We start from the raw sequence: 22500 nt of genomic DNA on the forward strand, positions 1-22500 counted from the left end.
GAGGAAAAGGAAGAGAAGCGGAGTGGAGCGGCGGCAGAATGTAGTTAAGCCGCCTATTCCCCCGTGCAAACATTGGCGAAGAGGTATGTGCTTTGCTTAATGTGACTAACTGGCAACTCCGGCACAGCGAGCGAGCAGGAGCCCTCTGGTGGGTGAAAATTGCGTTAAAAGCACCAAGTCTTGCACGTGTGGAATGTGGTCTTGGCTTCATCGCATCGCATCCCGCCCACCCGCCAGCCCGCCAGCCGCTGTCCTGTTGTCTAGGCTTTTATTTATTTATTTTTTTTTTTTTTTTTTACATTTTTTTAGCTCTTTTCTTGTGTATTTTCTTTTTCTTTTTTTCTTCTTTTTTCCTTTCTTCTTTCTTTCCATTTTTCTTTCTTTTTCTTTCCTTTTCTTCTTCTTAGCAGCGTGCTTAAAATATATTAGTGATTCTTTACTTCTCTTCTTCTTCCTCTTCCTTCTTCTTTCTTCTTCTAGTTTTTCTTTTTCTTAGCAATAGGAAAAAGACGCAACGGGTGATGGTTAAAGAGAGAGAGAGAGAGAGAGAGAGAGAGAGAGAGAGAGAGAGAGAGAGAGAGAGAGAGAGAGAGGGTACAAATTTTCTTTTATTCTTTGCATCTTTCACATAATTTTGCTACTCTTCTTCCTTCCCCTTCGCTTTTAAATGGTATTATTAACGTATCTCTCTCTCTCTCTCTCTCTCTCTCTCTCTCTCTCTCTCTCTCTCTCTCTCTCTCTCTCTCTCTCTCTCTCTAGTACAAAGGTGCATTATTAACACATGTAAGAAACCAAATAAAATTCACCCTTTACCACATGCTAACATATTCTCTTTCGCTCTCCTTTATAAATTGCAAAAGAAAATAGATACCACATTTTTAAAACCCTCTAACTCATTTTTTTTTTTTTTTCAGCGGGAAGGTCGAAACTTTTTTTGTCTTTTTTTTTTCGTTCCGCTACCTGCTTCATTTTTTTTTTTTTTACCTCTGCCGCTCTTAAACGACATTATATTTGACTTAATGCCCGAACCCGTCTCTCTCTCTCTCTCTCTCTCTCTCTCTCTCTCTCTCTCTCTCTCTCTCTCTCTCTCTCTCTCTCTCTCTTAACACGAACAAAGAATACTTCGGTTAGTGGCTTTTAATTTATTTTTTTTTATATTCAGGCTCTTTTTCTATTTTTTTTTTAATAGGAAATGAGATTTAAATTTTTTTCTCCCTTTTTATTCTAATATCTATTTTCCCTCTCGCTTCTAAAAAGATTATTACCACTTGAGTGAGGGCTTGGGTGTGATGGCTAAAGTTTTTTACTGTGAGATTTCAAAGGGCATTGAGAGAGAGAGAGAGAGAGAGAGAGAGAGAGAGAGAGAGAGAGAGAGAGAGAGAGAGAGAGAGAGAGAGAGAGAGAGAGAGGAGGGTATGTTTCTTTTATGAACTAAGAATTAAACAGAATTTTTAAACGGACTTCAAATGGTATGAATGTTAACTAAAGCAATTCATTCAGAGGGAAATTTATTCTTTCTGCTGAGGCTATTTTTATTTCCTTACTACTACTACTACTACTACTACTACTACTACTACTACTACTACTACTACTACTACTACTACTACTACAGCTGCTACTACTACTACTACCACTACTACCAACAACAACAACACCCCTCCTCAAACAACAAAAACCACAACCTATAGAACCACAACCACTACTACTACCACCACCATCACTACCACCACCACCACTACTACAACTACCACCATTACAAAGAGCGCATCCACACGCCTCGTTTCATTACAGTTTGCCATTACACAAACAGGGAAAGCAAGCCAACTACCCTCTCTACACTTACCCCTTACCCCTTCCCTCCCATACCCCCCCATGACTCCTGTACCCTGATTCCTGTGCTCTGCCCCCTTACCCTCCCTGCCCCCGTTGTATTCCTGATAATTGAGGCGATAACAACAACAAGACCAGTTAATGAGACAGTGCCTTTTCTACCTGCCAATGATACAGACAGGTATAAAACGGGGATTTTGCAGGGACTAGCAGTTAGCAGAGAGAGAGAGAGAGAGAGAGAGAGAGAGGACAACGTTTTGATATAATCTAGTTCTTAGTTTTAATCCTTTTCCTCCTCTTCCTCTTACTCTTCCTGCTGCTTTGTCTCTCCCTCTTCCTCTTCCGTTCTTCCGTCTCTTGTAAACTTTAAGCAAACACGCAAAAGTTTCCCCAAGAAATTGTAATGTAATGCAAATGTAATTTCGTCTCATTTCTCAAGAATGTATTACAGGCACAACAAGACAGACCGACGAAAAGATGGTGGATATAAACACACACACACACACACACACACACTGCTGTTCTCTACGCATTGCAAAGTTTCATTGTTGTTATTTTGTTGTCGTTATTTTTAGCTTTTTGGATATCTCTCTCTCTCTCTCTCTCTCTCTCTCTCTCTCTCTCTCTCTCTCTCTCTCTCTCTCTCTCTCTCTCTCTCTCTACCATTACATCATATATAGCCATCAGACACACTTCCTTTCACCTTCCATGCTCTACAATAACCAGATGGCAGGCACTCAACACTTCACCACACAAAGCATCAGGAAGCAGAGGCGGATTTCCGGGTGAATAAAAACTGCGACTTACCACACTTCACCTTGTTTCTTCCTCCTCTAACTCCTGTATTCCGCCTCCCCACCTCCCATATCTGAAGACGAGCCGCCCTTATAGACACACAGTGAAAGAGAGAGAGAGAGAGAGAGAGAGACGTACATACACACACATAGTCAAGCCAGCCCTCCTCACGCCCTCAGAAGTCCCCTGCATCTCCTTTAAATTAATCATAAGCTCCTCGTGTCCTTCCCTCGAGGGCATGTAGGAGCCAACACACTGGGCGGAACACGAGCCAAGAGAGAGATCGGAAAAGAGACACGAAAAAATACTTCAGGGAAAAAAAGATTGAAGAAAGTGATGAAAAGATTGGTTAACGCATTCCTAAACGTTTTACCTCGTTGCCATGGTTGTTACTAGTGTTTTCTGCGAGGTATGGTTCGAGTGATAATTTAACGAGGTTTCTGTGTACCTGACACGAAAAACACGCTTGAAAACTGACTAATCAACTCCGTGGCCTTTGAAAACTGCCCTGGCGAGAGAAGAAAGCGTTTAAGAATACGAGAAACAGTTATAATAGTAGGGATATATATAGTTCTAGTGACAGTCTGACAAGGATTCCGAATATTTAGTGGAAAAAAACACATATAAAAGGAAGACTAATCATCTCCGTCCCCTCTAAAAACAGTCCCGTTGAAAGCAAAGCATTTAAGACTAGCAGCAAGACCAGAGCCAAATGACTAATACTTTTTGCTAATCCTTGCTTTCTGACGACGACTAAAACCTTGAGGGATGCATCGAAGAACACAGCAGGTTGGTATTCACGTGACAACATCCCCGTGGTCCTTCTGCTAATTGGCTTACGAGTCCCTGCACCTTCCTAACCCTTCACCTCCTTCCCCTGGCCCTCCCCTTCCTTCCTTTCACCCTCCCTACCCCTCACACCCCACTTCTCCTCTCCCGTCCCCTACCAGCAGTACCTGACGAAGGGGCTGGAAGGATCAGGACAGGACGCTGCGTGGAGGAAGGCTCGCCCTTACTGAGTGTTCCCGAGGGATGGCACTGTAATGGCTGTTTGGAGACTTAATTGGTGAAGGTTAACGACGATGGTTTCTGGTGGTCAGGTGGCTAGCGTAAGAGTAGGGGCTGGTTGTGATGGTGGTGGTGTGGTGGTAGAGGAAACAGAATAGGAGAAGTGAAGAAAAACTATAAAACAAGCAGACGAGGAAAAAGGGCAAAAGCAGGAAGAGGAAACGGACAAGAAATGAGGAAGAGGAGGATACAAAAGAGGAGACCTGTAGAAAAAAACGGTAAAAATAAGAGGAGGAGAGGGAAAGAAAAAGGGAGAAAACGGATAAAGGCTACAAGAGTAAAAACAAATTACGGAAAAAAAAGGACGGAAAGAAGGAAGAAAAAGGAAAGAGAAAAAAAGAAAAGACGAAGATTAAGAACAATAACAGCTACAACAAGAGAGAGCATAGTAGGAAACGGAGAAGGAAGAAAAGGAGGGAGAAAAGAAGAGAAGAGATGTAGAACAAGCACGATAAAAACTAGAGGAGGAGGAGAAGGAGGAGGAATAGAAAAGAAAAAAAAGGAGAGGAAAGAACAGAGAAACGACGCAGAACAAGCAAAATAAAAACTAGAGGCGGCGAAAAAGGGGTGCAAGAGACAAAAGAAGTAAGAGAGAAGGAGAAAGAGAAAGAGAGAGAGGGGCAAAGAAGAGAGAAATGTGGGGAATAACAGAGAAACAAGTGCAAGAATCTCTCCAAGGCTATGACAAGTGTAAACTTAAGCGAAAACTGAAGTAGAATGTTAATGCAAGAAATACCAAGGATGAGGAAAGACAGTGACAGACAGACAGAGAGAGAGAGAGAAAGAGGGAGAGAAAAAGAGAGAGCTGTGTCATTAGCAAGATTAAGCTTTTACTTCCCACACAAGAGCGCCGACCACAACTGAATATATAAATATCTCTGCCACACTGAATTTTTTTTCTTTTTCTTTGCTTCTTTTCGTGGTACTAATCCTTCGTCCCTTTGCTTTCACTTTACATAATATTGACGGTATGTAGATAAAAATAAATGCATTCTCTCTCTCTCTCTCTCTCTCTCTCTCTCTCTCTCTCTCTCTCTCTCTCTCTCTCTCTCTCTCTCTCTCTCTCTCTCTCTCTGGGTTTTTATGTGATTGTTGCAGCATGAGAGAGAGAGAGAGAGAGAGAGAGAGAGAGAGAGAGAGAGAGAGAGAGAGAGAGAGAGAGAGAGAGAGAGAGAGAGAGATTAATAGTTATCGTAATATGAAAATAATAATCGTTGCACGAACATATTAAAATCGGTGCGTCATTTTGCTCTTTTTTTCATTTTCAGGTAAGCTTCACAGTTCAGAGAGAGAGAGAGAGAGAGAGAGAGAGAGAGAGAGAGAGAGAGAGAGAGAGAGAGAGAGAGAGAGCCACTCACCATGTCGTTTCCTTAACCCTTTTACTCCTACAGTCGTATATTGATAACATTCAGAGCAGTATAAAAGCAAACTTTGCAAGGACAGATAGAATAGAGACAAAATAACAGACTGATTTTGTATTCTCTAAGGTATGTGAGTATTCAGCATGCTTTAATATAAAAATAAGAGCATAAAAAGTTGCAAGGGATTATATGAAAAGAAATTCAAGCAGGGGGAACAATAAAAAAAAAGTACCTGACAACCTTTACTATGCAAATAACAGTCTGAAATGTCGCAAAGGATTATGGGAAGAGAGATCCTACCAGTGAAAATGTTTAAAAAAAGTAACTGACAAGCTTTAGTTAAAGAATAAGCTATGACGAGTCGCAAAGCATTATGGGAAGAGAGTATCTATAAGTGAAATGGTTAACAAAGTAAATCTAACCTAACCTAACCTAACTAACCTACCTTAACTTAATCTTACCTAATTTTTACTTGACGTGCTTTAGGTAGATGAATAAGAACCATAATGGGAAGAATATCTAACAGTGAAAGGATGAAAAGGAGGTACAAGAGGAAGAATCAGAGAGGAGAGAACAATTTACTGCAGGCCGGGACAATGTACAGCTACACTACAAATAATTTCAGCGCAGCAAACTGAATTAAGACGAAAATTAAGGAAGAAAATTAAGGAAGAAATAGAGGAGTAGGAACCGGGAGATGGAAGGACAGGATATTTTAGGTCAGTGACAATGTACAGCTAGCTCACAAATAATTCCAGCACAGCAAAATTGAATTATGACGAAACTTTTGAGGAAAACGTAGAAGGGAAAGGTAGAGGAGAAAGAAGCATGAGAAGGAGAAGGTATTCTAAGTCAGGGGCAATGTACAGCGAGCTCACAAATCATTCCGGCGCAGCAAACTGAATTACGAGAAAATTTAAAGAGAGGCAATATCGCGCGAACCTCAAAGTCCCCATCAGTGCAGAAACACTAACTTTTGAAGGGAAAATTCCGTCTTGTTTAAATTTTTCTCAGGTCCTTTTTTTTTCTCTCTCTCTGGGATTCGAGAAATAATGGCCGCACAGGTAGCCATCTCTCTCTCTCTCTCTCTCTCTCTCTCTCTCTCTCTCTCTCTCTCTCTCTCTCTCTCTCTCTCTCTCTCTCTCATACACACACATTTTCATTTTTATAATTCTAATGTTCTACATCTTTTTAATTTCACACTCATTTCTAACAAGGCTGAAGAAAATATAGGGACAAAAAAAATCATAATAGATGAAACTTTTTTTTCTTTCGCAAGGCCACAAATAAAATCCTTCACCTGGGCACCACTTGCTTCACGTGTTTCGTAACTAGTCTTCATTTTTTTTTATATTCTTTATTGAAACAGAGAGGAGGGAGTGATTGAATAATACCTTTGACGTGAGAGAGAGAGAGAGAGAGAGAGAGAGAGAGAGAGAGAGAGAGAGAGAGAGAGAGAGAGAGAGAGAGAGAGAGAGAGAGAGAGAGAGAGAGAGTCATACAACAGATGCCTTCGTGTTCCTGAACCCTCTCCTTTAGTCACAGTAGCAGCAGCCAGAGTTGGGATCAGTTGTGAAATGAAATGGAATTGATTACTTCATGTTCCACTTTGATTTGAAATGGAATTGACTTGACAAGAATTAACTGGCCTGACCTATACTACCTGTTATTTTGGTGGTGATCAGTTTAGCTAGCTAGTTAGATAGTTTATTAGTTAGTAAATTAGTCAGCTATGGTAGTAAGTTAGTTAGCTAATAAATAAGTTAGTTCGTTACCAGGTTAGTTAGTTAGTTGGCAGATAGTTGGTTATGGTAGTAGTAGTAGTAGTAGTAGTAGTAGCAATAGTTGTTATAGTAATAGTAGTAACAACAGCAGTAGTAGTAACAACAAGAATAACAACACAAAACCACTCGCTCCTAGCAATAACAACAGTTCAAAGCTTCAATTAAGTCACGTCAATAAATAAATAATTAGTCAATCTGGGAAAAAAGCAACGACAGACAAAACGAGTCGCGAGTCAACACCTGACCGACTCTTCTGACTGACTCACTCACGAACGACTCAACGAGATACGACTAAACGACCCATTTTAACGAGCAATTCGACTTAGGCAACACGACCTGAACGTGAGAGAGAGAGAGAGAGAGAGAGAGAGAGAGAGAGAGAGAGAGAGAGAGAGAGAGAGACCTATTTTTTCTCTATCACACACTCACCCTGCCTTCCTACTTCCTTCCAGTTCATTAGCCAATCAGAATAAGAGATGTCCACAAGGGCGGGAGTTGGTTGGCGGATAGGCGTGAGTGGGATCCTGGTCTCTTGATTTCCCATTTTCAATGATTTTTTATTTTCCTTTTTTTTTATTTATTTATTTTTTTTTTTTCTTTTTGTGTTCCCTCCTACTTTATACACTTCAATCTTTGTCCTTGCATTAGGTTCTTATTTCACGTTTTCTGTTATTCTTTTTTTTATTTACGTCTGCACCATGTCCCTTTTTCACCTTCTGTATATTATTCTTTATCTTTATTGCTTGCACCACCTCTACGTTCATTCTTTTTCCCTCGAGTTTCCTGCTTTTTTTTGTTTCTTTTTTTTTTCATTTTTCATTTCCCTTCGGTTCCATTCCAATATTCGTACCTTTCCCCCTCTCCAGTTTTGATTTTCCCAATTTTGTCATTTTTCCCTCGATAGAGTTTCCGTTACTTTCTCCCTCCATCGGCTTGTTACCCAAAACTACGAAATTGCACACCAATTATTACTACTTTTACTTCCCTTGTGCCTTCCGCCGTTTCACTTCCTCTGCTATTTTCTCGTTTCCCTAACACTTTAATTTCCACGGTTATAATTCACGGACAGAAAAATAAAAGGTACCTCGATCTTTTCCCAAGGGAGTAATAAAAAGAAATGTAAGGTTCTGAGGAGGAAATATATAGATGAAAAGCACAGTAGACAGAAAAATATACTGGATTGTAATAGAGAATACTGGAACATAGCAGAAGATAACACAAAAAAAACCGCAAAATAAGATAAAAATGGCAGAAAAATAGAAGGATACCAGAAAATAAGATGAAAATGGCAGAAAAATAGAAGGATACCAGAAAATAAGACAAAAATACCAGAGAACAACACAAAATAGCAGGAAGTAAGACAAAAGAAAATTAAAGAAAATAGAAAAATACCAGAAAACACCAGAAAATGACACAAAAATGACAGAAAATAAGAAAAAAATACCAGAAAGTAAAACAAATACTAAAAATGCTTTAAAATTCGCCCCCCAAAAAAATAAAAACACAAAAAATACGAAAATAATAGTGAAAAATGAAAGAAATTAAACGGGTTCTAGAAATAAACAAGAAATACTAAAAAGAACAGAAAAACACTAGAATACATAATATAATAGATAAAAACAAATAAAAAAAATCAAGAGTCAAAAAGGAACATGAAAACTCAAGGAAAACACAAATAAAGATGACACTGATGAAGAGAAGGGATCACCTGTGCTGCAGCGATGGCGTGGTCAGGTGCAGTCCCCTTAATTGATCCCTGACGTCACCTTGGCCTGTTGAGAAAGAAAGATTGCTTTAATCTCTACTTTTAGGTTTACTGACCATAAGAACTAAACATATTTTTGCAGCCTCTTGAAAAACACACACGGTAAGGAGGGAGGGAGGGACGGGAGGGGAGGGGAGAGAAGAGGAGAGGAGAGGAGATGAGAGGAGAGAAGAGGAGAGAGAGACTTTATACTGAAAGAAAACAGTAGAAAAATAATAGAATAAACAGGTAGAATAGACGGACACACAGGGACGGACCCAAGCTTTAAACACAAAAAAAAAAAACACACAAAACCTCCCCAATCAATACGTCAAAAATAACAAACCGTTTTTAATTGCTACCAATACAAAAGAGGGAAAAATGAAAAGTTTAATGTGAGAATTACCAAACGTACTAAACATTCGCAATTCTCTTCCCCACCAAAAAATAAATAAATATATAAATAAAACTAAATAAAATAACACCATAAAAATGAGGGAAAAAAAAACATGTATAACACCACAAATCAATGAGCTCATGCGTTAATGAAAGAACGAAGTTATTAAAATGCATGAACAAAAGAACAAATGGAACAGTGGGACGAGTTTTACGAGTGAGTCACCTATAATGCCTCGCCCTTTTTTCCCCCCACTCGTATCTTTTTCCCCTGCATTGGATGAGAGCGAGGGAAAAAGAGATAGGGGGAGAAATAACGAGGAATAACTAAAACCAAGTGATAAAAAAGGGTGAGGAAAGGGAAAGGGAATGAAAGCAACAGCGAGAAAGGTTCTTCGTGTAGTGGATAGTGCGCAGAGAGAGAGAGAGAGAGAGAGAGAGAGAGAGAGAGAGAGAGAGAGAGAGAGAGAGAGAGACTTGCACAACAAAACTAAAGAGGAAGTTTAATAGTCTTCGTGTGTGTACAAGTAGCGAGAGCGAGAGCGAGCAAGGGAGCGAGCGAGCGAGAGAGAGAGAGAGAGAGAGAGAGAGAGAGAGAGAGAGAGAGAGAGAGAGAGAGAGAGAGAGAGAGAGAGAGAGAGAGAGAGAGAGAGAGAGAGAGAGAACCACCCCACCTCCACTCCCTCCCACGCAGACGTTCCTGCTGCTTAACACACTCCCAGAATCCCACACAGACTGCAACGGACACCATCCATGCAATTAGCAGACCAGCAATTACACTACATAACCAGTACTACGCGGAATTGCTCTCTCTCTCTCTCTCTCTCTCTCTCTCTCTCTCTCTCTCTCTCTCTCTCTCTCTCTCTCTCTCTCTCTCTCTCTCTCTCTCTCTCTCTCTCTCTCTCTCTCTCTCTCTCTCTCTCTCTCTCTCTCTCTCTCTAACAGGTGGAGGCGTGTGGTTAGTAGCAGTGGTAATAGCAGCTAGGGAGGTGGTGGTGGAGTGTGAATGGTATACAGCGATGAGAATAAATGGTGGCAGCGTGTGGATAGCCCGGGAAGGGAGGGGTATGAGGAGTGGACAGTGGAGGAAGAGGAGGAGGAGGAGGAGGAGGAGGAAAAAGAGGCTAGAGAAGGAAATAATGGCACTCAGGTACTACAATAACTAACAGTAACTACCACCAATGAGGTTCCTAAGAGGCTACAGCAATGAACGTAATCACAAAGAGAAAACAGAAAGCTGATAGTGAAGCTGTGAGTCCCTTCTGGTGATGGTGGTGGTTACAGGTGAAGGGGGAAGGGATGGAGGTAATGATGGTAGCTTGGAGTGAGGGGAAGGAAGCTGAGAGGACGCAGGGAGTGAGAGGGGAAGGGGGAGGTGGTGGGATAGCTGACAGGGCGCGTGACTGGCAGGCCAACAGCACGGCGTCCCATCGGTATTCTGGTACCAAGAGCACATTACGGCGGGGAAGAAGGCAAGGGGAGGAGGAGGAGGAGGAGGAGGAGGAGGCAAGAGAGAGGAAGACTAGGAGAAGGGGAATGGGGGACATGGTGAAGATGAAGGAGAGTGGGAAGAATGTGGAAAAACCAAAAAGGCGAGACGGAGACAGAGAGAGAGAGAGAGAGAGAGAGAGAGAGAGAGAGAGAGAGAGAGAGAGAGAGAGAGAGAGAGAGAGAGACCGGATCCCACTGTTGTAGTTTCACTCGCAGTAAATTTTGGGATATACCAACTCAGCAGTTTTGGTGTTGTTAGCTACAGTCTCTCTCTCTCTCTCTCTCTCTCTCTCTCTCTCTCTCTCTCTCTCTCTCTCTCTCTCTCTCTCTCTCTCTGATTGGTTTTCTGTAATTCGCTTCCATAACAATAAACTCAAACTGAGATAGAGAGAAAAGTGGGAGTGAAAACTATCTTTTTTCTTTCTTTCTTTACAATCCAGTAAGTTCTGCCTCCACTGAAAACCTGGAGGTATTTTCTTTCTTTTTCTTCTTTTTTTTTTTTTGCTATTCTACGTAATTATACTTTCATGCCAACTTTTCTCTTTAAAGCAATCTCTCTCTCTCTCTCTCTCTCTCTCTCTCTCTCTCTCTCTCTCTCTCTCTCTCTCTCTCTCTCTCTCTCTCGGAAAAAAAGTGTAATATCGAGAGAGAGAGAGAGAGAGAGAGAGAGAGAGAGAGAGAGAGAGAGAGAGAGAGAGAGAGAGAGAGAGAGAGAGAGAGAGAGAGAGAGAGAGACCTGCTCTTGTCACCTGTTCAATAAATCAGGCAGCGCTAAACGATATCATTAAACCCTAATTATCACGTAAGGACATTTGACTCAGCCTTACCTGGAGAGAGAGAGAGAGAGAGAGAGAGAGAGAGAGAGAGAGAGAGAGAGAGAGAGAGAGAGAGAGAGAGAGAGAGTTGCACAAGACTAAAGAGGAAGTTTAATAGTCTTCGTGAGCGTACAAGGAAAGAGAGAGAGAGAGAGAGAGAGAGAGAGAGAGAGAGAGAGAGAGAGAGAGAGAGAGAGAGAGAGAGAGAGAGAGAGAGAGAGAGAGAGAGAGAGAGAGAGAGAGAGAGAGAGAGAGAAACTGACAGCCATTTATTCCACTACTGATCCAGTCTGCTATAAAGGTGAATGCAGCCCAGCGATGCAGAACAAAGAAAAGGTGAGAGCAACATTAACACTCGCCCACACGTCACACCTTTTACGTATCACATTTGCTGACAATCTTGGCAACACGTCGGAGTATTTCACGTCAGAGCGTCTTACTACTTCATTTAATCAGCCTCGCCTTGCTTACACCATCAACTTTTCAATACCTTTTTTATAATTGTGGTGTAAGTAGTTTTTGATAGTTAATTCCTTTCTCTCTCTCTCTCTCTCTCTCTCTCTCTCTCTCTCTCTCTCTCTCTCTCTCTCTCTCTCTCTCTCTCTCTCTCTCTCTCTCTCTCTCCACACTAGTTACCTCATTTTCAAAAACTCGAAATTTTTCCACCATCAGTGCACAAACTTTATTCGTAATTCAGTCAATCACGGTGAAAAATGGAAAAAAAAAAGGGAGGAAAATGTAGAAGAATGACTCGCAATTCGTTCACTTCGATACGATAATGACATTCATATTCACCTCAATTTAGCGTTGTCAGTTCCCATCCCAGCGTCACTCCTGTTTATTGCCGCCACTCCTGTCCTGCTGCTTATTGGTGTTAATTGTGCTGTTAGTGATGTTATTAACTATCATCCGTCAATATTTATCTGTATTATTGCTGTTATCATTATTACTATCATTGTTATTATTATTCCTGTTATCTGTTATACTATAGGTGGGTCTCTCTCTCTCTCTCTCTCTCTCTCTCTCTCTCTCTCTCTCTCTCTCTCTCTCTCTCTCTCTCACCTAGATCTTTCCATTTCTGTTCATCCCACAAGCATATTCAATTTACTTACTCATTTTCTTCATTCCCTCAGTCTACCTTTATCTAAATATCACTCATTACAGCATCACTCATTCCCACTCACTTTACCTACTCATCCCTTCATTCCTCGATTCAACTCTTATCAAAATCTCTCTCCCTCTCTCTCTCTTTCTCTCGCCTCCCATTCACTCAGTTTACCCATTCCACTAGAGTCCCTTCATTGCGCTTTCATTCCGCTTTTAGTCATTCCGCACCCACACGCACAGCTTCCCGCGGCTCTCACTCCCTGGCGTCACCTTTAGTTTCATCCACACTGGCTGGCGTTCATCCACTTCAATAATCTGCAGAATATTTCAGTGTCCGCTTGCCACTCCGTCTGCATGTCGATATTTCAGTTATTCCAGCCTCTCTTGTGCATTCTCTGATATTCTCTCTCTATCTCTGTCTCTCTCTTTACTATTTACTAACAAACTACTTGTGGATATAGATAAAGTGATATTCCTACCTCGCTTGCTTGTTCACTCCACGCCTTCTCCCTCCCTCCCTCCCTCTCTCTCTCTCTCCACCCCTCTCTCCTCCTCTCCCTCCTTCCCCCGTCGTGGCGCAATGTAAGTTCTGAAGCACAGGTAATTCAGGACGAGTGCTAAGTCTATCAATGACACGTTCGTGGTTTTGGCATGAAAGGCGTGAGGTAGAAGTTCTAAAACCCTTGTGCTGGATGAAAGGGGTTCTGTTAGTGGTAGTGGTGGTTGTGGTGGGAGGAGGAGGAGTAGTATTAGTATAAGTAGTAGTAGTAGTAGTAGTAGTAGTAGTAGTAAAACTGATATTATATTTTGGAGGTAATAGTTTTTTTTTTTTCCCTCTCATTTATGGTTTCATTGCACCCAACAAAACTTTTTTATTACCGTTATTATTTCGTCATTATTACCGCTACCTGCGGGAATAATAATATCAGCCTCCCTCATGACACACACACACACACACACACACACACACACACACACACACACACACACACATCGATGAAAATACTTACATACAAACAAACATACACACGTACAAAATAAATTAATGCGAAATATACATAATCGTACATGCTCTCTCTCTCTCTCTCTCTCTCTCTCTCTCTCTCTCTCTCTCTCTCTCTCTCTCTCTCTCTCTCTCTCTCTCTCTCTCTCAAGTTTACACACACGATACATTTCAAAATTCATGCAAAATATTTTCTTACTATTTCGCTAATGTGAGAGAGAGCGAAATATAATCCCCATGAGAGAGAGAGAGAGAGAGAGAGAGAGAGAGAGAGAGAGAGAGAGAGAGAGAGAGAGAGAGAGAGAGAGAGAGAGAGAGAGAGAGAGAGAACAAACAGACGGTCAAGTGTTTGCTTCAGCTATTCGAATTTAGGGAGTTCATTATATTCATCTAATTTCAGGTCTCGATTTTAACTCCAATACGAAACAAAATGAATTAATATATTACGAAAAAAAAAAATATCCTAGCTTCCTTTTCCTTCCTTTTCTTCCTCTTTCTCTTCCTCTCAAATAAATTTACACGTTATGAGAAAAATATCCTGCCATCCTTTTCTTTCACCCCTTTCCTTCTTCCTTCTTCCCTCTCTTACTCTCCTATTTATTCACCCCTTATTCCCTCCCTTCTACTTTCTTTCCTTTTACTTGCCTCTCTCTTCCTCTCCCTTCCTCTTCTCACCTCTTCGTCTCTTTCTTTTTTTTCTCTATTCATCTGCCTCTTATTCATTTTTTGCTCCCTCCTTTTCTCTCCTCCATCTTACGCTATATTTTCATTATATTTTTCTTGTACTTAAATCTCTCTCACTTTTCCTTCTCACCTTCACTTCCTCTTTCCTCTATTTCTCTTCATATCTCCTTTCCTTCTTTTTCCCCTTTCTCTCACTTTTCCTCTCTCTTTTTCTTCTCCCTTTCTCTTCCTCTCACGTTTCCCACACTTATCCCCTTTTCCCTCTCTATCTTTTACCTCTCCCTCCCTCCCTCTCCTGTCTCCCCTCTCACCTCCTCTTCTCCTACCTCCCTGAAACACAAAAGAATGAACAAAGTAGAAGAAAATATATAGTGAATCTGAATTGTGTTTAATCACGTTACATTAATAAGCGGACTAAGGAATTTAAAAAGTAATAAGAAAACATAAGAAAAGACCGCGAAAAAGAGAGAGAGAAATGTGCAGTAAATTCACTTCACTAAATTACACACACACACACACACACACACACACACACAGGGAATGAGGGAACGTAAGGGTGAAATCTGCCATACACATAAACGTGCTTCTAATTCAACCCCTGGAATTACGAAAGAGAAAACGTGAAACACACAGACGAAAGAAAATAAAAACAAAGGTAAAGAAAATGGAAATGCAAACGGGCGTTGCTCTCATTCCTTGTCGTGTGTGTGTCAAGAGAGAGAGAGAGAGAGAGAGAGAGAGAGAGAGAGAGAGAGAGAGAGAGAGAGAGAGAGAGAGAGAGAGAGAGAGAGAGAGAGAGAGTAAAATTAAAGAATAGAAGAAAAACTCAACAAAAACACAACACGAAATGAAAAAAAGAAAGAAAAAAAGAGAAAAACACACACAAAAAAAAACTATGTAACACTTGCAACACAAAACACGTAAACGGAACACAACACAAAACTACTGTGGAAAAAATACAGCAAAAGAAAGAAAAAAAAAAAGAAAGAAAAAGAAAGAAAAGACACTTGAGACAATGAAGAGAGAAAACAGATTCCTTCGTCATCACCAGAGAGAGAGAGAGAGAGAGAGAGAGAGAGAGAGAGAGAGAGAGAGAGAGAGAGAGAGAGTTTAGGCCGGCGAGAGCGAAGGAGGGAAGGAAGATGTAATCAAGGAGAAGGAAACAAGCAGAGAGAAAATGAAGCGAAGAGGAAAGAAGAATGGAGAAGAGAATAAGAAAGACAGCAAAACAAGAGAAGGAGGACAAGCAGAGAGGGATAAAGAACGGAAACAGAGGAAGACCGGAAAGGAAAACAGAGAGAGACAAAGAGGATAAAGAAAATAACATAAAATAAGAAGCAGAGGAGAGTTTAAGGGGAGCGTCCGGTCTGGAGACGAAAAAAAATGAAAAATAATGACTTTTTGTGAAAAAAATATATGTGGTAGGTATACTTGTTGGCAGCAATCTCGTAAAGATTTAAGGGGAAATGCCCCATAGTTTCCCTTTAAATGGCATTTAAATGTCACGCAATCAACCACGTGCGTTTGTTTACATCAGCAGAGTAAGTTTTTCTTACCCAATACTACGAAAAAACGCTAAAATCTGAACTTTTTTTTTGCTTGGATACGATATGGCAACACTCAAGGCGAGTGTGTGTGTGTGTGATACTAGCTCCCAGCAAGGATCCTGCCTCCTCAGTGCTCACGTAGCTCTTGTCACGGGAGGTTGTTGCTCAGTCTCTCGCGACTTCTCCCACTCTCACAGCTACTAAGCGCGTTATTTCGCCACTACAAACTACAATCTACCTCCTGCCAACCATGCCACGGTTGTCTAAGAGAAAGCAGCAGAGCAGGGATGCCTGGGGCGTGAAGTTGGATACAGAAAGGGGAAAAATACCTCGCCTGGAGCCGCCAGTCGAGCCGCCAGTCACAGCAAGATGTGGTCACAGCAAGATGTGGTCACGGGCAAGCAAAACAAAGTTTTCTGGCTTGAAAAGACTCTCATTTGTTGCACAGTCAGCAATACTGGACCATAATTATGGTTACAGGAAAGCCTGTTTGCTGCCAGCATTGAATATCAATACGAAGGCGCTAAGAAGATCTCTCACAACAGAAGATGAAGAAAGAAAGAGGCACCACGAAGTCCAGATGAAGCCGAAAAGAAAGCAGAAAGAGAAAGCATCAGCAGAGTACGAACCTGGTGGCTTCTAAAAAACCTGGCAACAAAGAGAAGTGTGGGCAACTTTGACACCCCTTGCTTGACAAGATAATACATTGCCTTTTCGAAGGCAATGGGGGACCAGGAGCCTGATATACTTAGAAATACATCTGATTGTATCAATAGATTGATTATGATAAAAAAGAACTCATAATAAACCTGAAAAAGCTTCCTAGTGTATTATAACTGGATCGTAATCGATCAATAAACTTTATCGGCCCGTATCTCAAAACATAAGTTATCCCCCTTTAAAAGTTTTCACAGGAGTTAGTTTTAGCTTGATTTCAATGAAACAAAAACTAAAACACAGAAGAATACTTCTTCTTCAAAGTTACGTAGGCGTTTTTTTTATATAGGTCTCATGTAATTTTGTATTAATATTTTTTTGGTAAAAAAAAGGCGAAAGAAAGACAGATAAAGAAAAAATCATAAAACAAAACCAAAAGCCAAAATGAAAAATCTGCCTACGTAACTTTGTTAGGTATCATAACATCTCTAAGCCACAGAAAAATAAAGGTTGTGGGCCAATTAATAACGACGGTGAAAAGTTTTAAAATTTTCCTTGAAATTGGAATTGGGGGGGGTGGGGATGAGGGGGGGTGGGGGCAAGAAAGGGGATCAATGTCTAATATTGATATACATGTTGCCAATACTTCACAACATAAAAATCAGAGCGATTCATGCTTATTTAGCAGAGATACAGAAACACCCATCCAAACCGGACTCTCCCCTTAAGAAGAGAGAAAGCAATACAATGGATAAACAAAGGAGACAGGAAGGATTAGTAAAGCAGGGAGGTTTGGAATGAAGACGAAAAAAAAACAAATATGGAGAAGGGAACCAAGGATTAAGAAAAGAAAAGGACAGTTGTGAGAGATCAGAAGGGGAAAGAAATAAGACGAAGTTGAGAATACATGAGATAAAAATAAGGTCAGGTAAGGCAGAAATAAGGTAAAGCTAGGCAGGGGAAGGTAAAATAAGGTAAGGGAAGGTACAACAAGGAAAGGTAAGGTGAAGAAAATTAATACTAAACAAACAAAATAAGGTAAGATTTGGGTTAAGTAGGATAAGATCAAATAAGGTAATGTACGGTACAGTAAGGTACGGTACAGTAAGGTAAGGTGCAGCAAGGTAACGTACGCTAAGACAAGGTAAGGTATGTTCAGGTACTCGTAAGGTGCGGGGGGAAGGGAGGCGGCGAGGCTCAGCACCACTCCTTCATCCCCCGCAGGACACAACTCACGTCGGCAGCCTAAGAACGGCTACTATTTCTCCTTCCCTTAGCGTTAGTTGAGCTTCCTCCTCGCTAATGCTATTCATATATATTTTTAAGTGCAGTTATTCTCGCTTGAATAATTTAGTGCAACACAAGATATTATAAATCACCACCTCCCCTCCCTTTCCTACCACACCCCCGCCCTCTCTCTCTCTCTCTCTCTCTCTCTCTCTCTCTCTCTCTCTCTCTCTCTCTCTCACACACACACACACACACACACACGTCAAACAATTCCCACTCTCTGCACTGGGTGAAATATAACCGGTTTTCATCCCAGTAACACATTTTACGAACCTATGCATTAATTGACTGGTGCTTCATTTCCTGGTGATAAAGTTGATTAAAAAACGAGGCAGGAAGAAGATGAAGTATGAAAAAAGGCTGGAGAGAGAGAGAGGGGGAGAGACTGAGACATTAGGCAAACAGGCTCAGTGCTAAGCAAACACGCTGGCAAAACACGCCCGATCAAGTGTAAACATTCTCTCAGGGTAGGAAACATAACTCACAACCTGCCCACCGTTTCATAATTCAGCTCTCTCTCTCTCTCTCTCTCTCTCTCTCTCTCTCTCTCTCTCTCTCTCTCTCTCTCTCTTGTAGTAGTAGTAGTAGTAGTGTCATTATTTAGTGTTGTGTAATGTGCATACTTTTGGATGAATATTTTATGAGATATACATAGGAACCATTGTGAGTGACCTTAATTCAAAAACCTAACCTATCTATTTAGTCAAAGGAAATTAACTCTCCTCTCTCTCTCTCTCTCTCTCTCTCTCTCTCTCTCTCTCTCTCTCTCTCTCTCTCTCTCTCTCTCTCTCTCTGGGCTAAGTCAATATTTAGCTCAAACAACAAACACGGCCGGCTCTTAGCATGAACATTATTAGAACATTTACAACGAAAGGACGGCAAAACAATACCTTACTTTAACGCTTTATAAAACACACGCTGTAGAGAACCCAGCAGAGCGTGTGGCACTGACGAGACGTGGTGTACAGTGCCCAGAGAAAGCAGTTGAACCCTCTGGCGGTGCTCTCAGGGTTAGTGGCGCTAGGAACACAGAGAGAGAGAGGGGACAGGGAAAGGGAGACAGAAGCAGGGCACGGTAGATGAAAAATGTGTCACTAGGATAAAGAAAGAGAAAGATTTTAGGGATCGTCCTGCGCCACACACGCACTGGCCGGCAATAGAAGCAAGGTGCCAACGCTGGAGCTGGTATCACTATTCTACGAGAGGTTTATTGCACGAAAGAAGTGAGAGAGAGAGAGAGAGAGAGAGAGGGAGAGAGGGAGAGGAGGGAGAGAGAGAGGAGGAATGATAGGAGCGGTAGGCTGCGAGAGAAGGACGGAGAAGAGGGGGTGGTCGGAATAAAGTGAGCGGAGAGAGGAGGGGAGGAGGAGAGAGAGGAGGAGCAAAGGGAGTGGAATAAAAAGGGGAAGAGGGAGAGGAGGGATGATGGGAAAGGTGAGAGCACGGAGAGAGGAACAGTAGAGGTGGGAAAGACAGGAAGGGAATGAGAAAGGAACATGACTGGTGAGATGAAGGAGAGGAGAGATGGAAGAGAAAAGAAACAAGGAAGAGAGAAACAGGAGAACTAGGAACGAGGGGAGAAGAAGGATGAGTTGAGTGAACAAGGAGAGAAGAACAAAAGGGAGGCAGAAGAGGAGGGCCGATGAGAGAGAGTACAACGAAGAGGAAGAGAAGAGAACAAGGGTAAGAGGACTGAGTAAGAAAGGATAAGAGGAACTGGGGATGAAAGAGTAGAGAGAGGAAGGCTGTAACGAGGAAGAGGAAGAGGATTGTGACGTTGAAGTGGAGGAAGAGAGTAAGGAAGAGGGAAAAAAAGAGGAATACATCAGGAAGAGGCACTGAAGTGGAGAAGAGTACTGCCAGAGGAGAGGACACTGTGAAGAGGAAGAGGAAGAGCAAGAGGAAGTGAACTGTGGTGAGAAAGAGGAGGAACGGAAAATGAGGTAAGAAGAGGAGGAAACTGGGAACATGGGTGATGATAGAGAGGTTGGCTGCTCTGGGAAACTCTCTCTCTCTCTCTCTCTCTCTCTCTCTCTCTCTCTCTCTCTCTCTCTCTCTCTCTCTCTCTCTCTCTCAGGCGCTTCGATTCAGTCTCACAGGCAAGTCCGGATCCTAATACGCTTTACTCTCTCATCAGGTTTGTTTTCATAAGCCACAGAGGTGATCTTCGGGGTTTCAAGGCCATCTTTCCCACTGACGGTACAGAATCTTTGTTAAACTTTCCACAGACCCACGCAAACAGCATTTCCTTAAACCATGTATGTGATTTTTCGAGTTTTTCAAATGCATTATTCCTAAAGCGATGCAGAATCTGTCTTAAACTTCCCATAGAATCATGAAAACACACTTAGAAACCACCCCCCCAGCAATTAAGAAGATCCCCAGCAGGTACGGAAGCCCCCAGCAGCTAAGGAAAACCCCAGCAGCTCTCAATATAAGCTATTTTAACACGTGCAGGCGAGACACCGAAATGTTTGAGATCACGGTCACTGGTCCTCACTAGAGCCACTCAAAGATACAAGTCTCGCCTGTCACTGAAACTCGAAGCTGCTCAGTTGGCAACACTCACTTGGGATTAATTTCTCTTTTTTTTTTTTTTTTTCCTTTTTGTTTTTTACTTGATCCACCAGAGGCCACGTGCTGCTCCCGAGTAACATGTCTTTTTTTTTTTAGTTTGTGACGAAATAATTGGACTTTTAATTAATCTGCTAGGAAAAAAGATTTACGACTCAAGTAAAGAGTGGCGGATGAAGTCACGCGTGTTCTGTTGGCAGGCCTGCGAGGTTGCTTTACAAATCAAAGGGTACATGTTATGTTGGCACCTCTGCAGGCTACCAGTGCTGATCAGGTCATGTTGATAACCCTGAATTTATTTTATTTTTTTATTTATTTATTTTTTATCTATTTTTTTTTTTTTTTCCTCTCTTTTCTAATGCATTGACATGAGTTAATTACGTTCATGCTCTTCTGGCAGTTTCATGTAAATACTTTCTATTATATTGTCTGCCTACTAACTCTTTTTCTTTCTTTTCTTTTTTTTTTTTTTTTTTTTTGGTAGAGTATCATAAAAAATGTTTGTCTTTCTGTATCAGATAATTATTTTCTTTACAAGGAATCGTTAAATTGTACGCTTTTTTTTACTCTAATAATTAAAAGTATAAGACATAATTTGGAATATTTATTACTTTATATATATATATATATATATATATATATATATATATATATATATATATATATATATATATATATATATATATATATATATATATATATATATATATATATATATATATATATATATATATATATATATATATATAATTAGGACTGTGGCTTTAAAGAATGACTCCAATAAAAATCACACAAACAAAGCATTCATAAATACTACATTAGGAAAAAAATAAGGAATTAAATAAGCTATGATGAAACGAAAAGATAACACAATCTAAAAAAAAATAATGATAATAATAATAAAAAGAAAAAGAAATACAAAAAAAAACAATGGCTAGGAAGAAGTAATTTGAGAATTGTCACACAGAGAAAAGAAAAAAACGATAAAAAGAAAACAGAAAAATGTTCCTAAGAAAAATAAAAATACAAGACTTGGAAAGAGAGAGAGAGAGAGAGAGAGAGAGAGAGAGAGAGAGAGAGAGAGAGAGAGAGAGAGAGAGAGAGAGAGAGAGACAGAGAGAGACAGAGAGAGAGAGAATGTAAAGAAAATTAATGAAAAATGTGAGGTGTAACTGCTAAATGAAAAAAGGTTAAAAATATATTTAAAAATCAAAGAACAAAAAGAATCTGAACTGTAACAATCAAGTCAGAACAAAAACAAAAGAAACTTAACAAAAAAAGCAAAACTACAAAACAGACAAAAAAGAAAAGCAATCAAGTAAAAACGGAAAAGAGAAAAAGGGAGAAAGAAAGAAAAAGAAAGAACAAGAGAGAAAAAAGAAAGGCTCGTCACGCTAACTTAATTCAGAGAGAGAGAGAGAGAGAGAGAGAGAGAGAGAGAATAGAACATGGGGGGTTTGGAGCATTTAGAATTTGAAAGAAAACGGGAAGGAGGATCTGGCAATACTGCACAATCCCGCGGCCCGACAGTGTTACCAATCTCAGCAGGGCGTTCGAGCTGACTGGTTTCTTTCTCGGCACAGTTGGCAACACTGACGGCGGGTAAACAAGCAGAGGAGCGTCATTTGTATTTTTTTTTTCTTTTATTAATTCTCTACAATATTCCGGGAAACTCACTTAATTAAGCCGACGACCTAGTTCTCCTAGGCTCGTTCATTGCGTCTGCTTGTTTTCCTCCTAGTAGTCAATCTCTCTCTCTCTCTCTCTCTCTCTCTCTCTCTCTCTCTCTCTCTCTCTCTCTCTCTCTCTCCTTTTTTATCGTTATTTCCTTCCGTTTACGTAATTATTTTATTGTCTTTTCTTCTTTAAGGACTCGTGATTCTCTCTCTCTCTCTCTCTCTCTCTCTCTCTCTCTCTCTCTCTCTCTCTCTCTCTCTCTCTCTCTCTCTCTCTCTGAGTTCTGTGTTCCTTTCTCACTTATCTCCTATCCGTTTACAAACTTAACAATTAAATCCTACCTTCCTTTCTCCTTGAAGCCAACCAGATTCTCTCTCTCTCTCTCTCTCTCTCTCTCTCTCTCTCTCTCTCTCTCTCTCTCTCTCTCTCTCTCTCTCTCTCTCTCTCTCTCCAGCAGGTCACAATTATTACATTTCACCCCCTGAGCGCTTGCAACACAACACTGTCCTTTTGAACACACCAGCGATCCTTCCTTTGCGCCTCGGCTCTTGAACTGAACGAACCACGCGTCCCCCAACACACACACACACACACACACACACACGGTCTCAATATGCATACACCACCACCTCCACTAACGCTGTGCCCTCTAATCTCCGAGCACCAGAAGATTCATC

The 22500-nt window shown here is 40.9% G+C and overlaps 1 protein-coding gene across 6 annotated transcripts in view; it reads right to left on the reverse strand.

Annotated features, from left to right (window-relative positions):
• LOC135109836 (serine/arginine repetitive matrix protein 2-like) overlaps positions 1-22500 on the reverse strand; it is a 285688-nt gene that overhangs the window by 204452 nt on the left and 58736 nt on the right. For all 6 annotated transcript variants that reach the window (XM_064021577.1, XM_064021583.1, XM_064021576.1 and 3 more), the window contains one exon: positions 8547-8610. The gene's annotated coding sequence lies outside the window, so the exon portion shown is untranslated. The remainder of the gene's footprint in view (positions 1-8546; positions 8611-22500) is intronic.

The sequence above is a fragment of the Scylla paramamosain genome, chromosome 19, assembly GCF_035594125.1.
Source record: "Scylla paramamosain isolate STU-SP2022 chromosome 19, ASM3559412v1, whole genome shotgun sequence".
Lineage (NCBI taxonomy): Eukaryota > Metazoa > Arthropoda > Malacostraca > Decapoda > Portunidae > Scylla > Scylla paramamosain.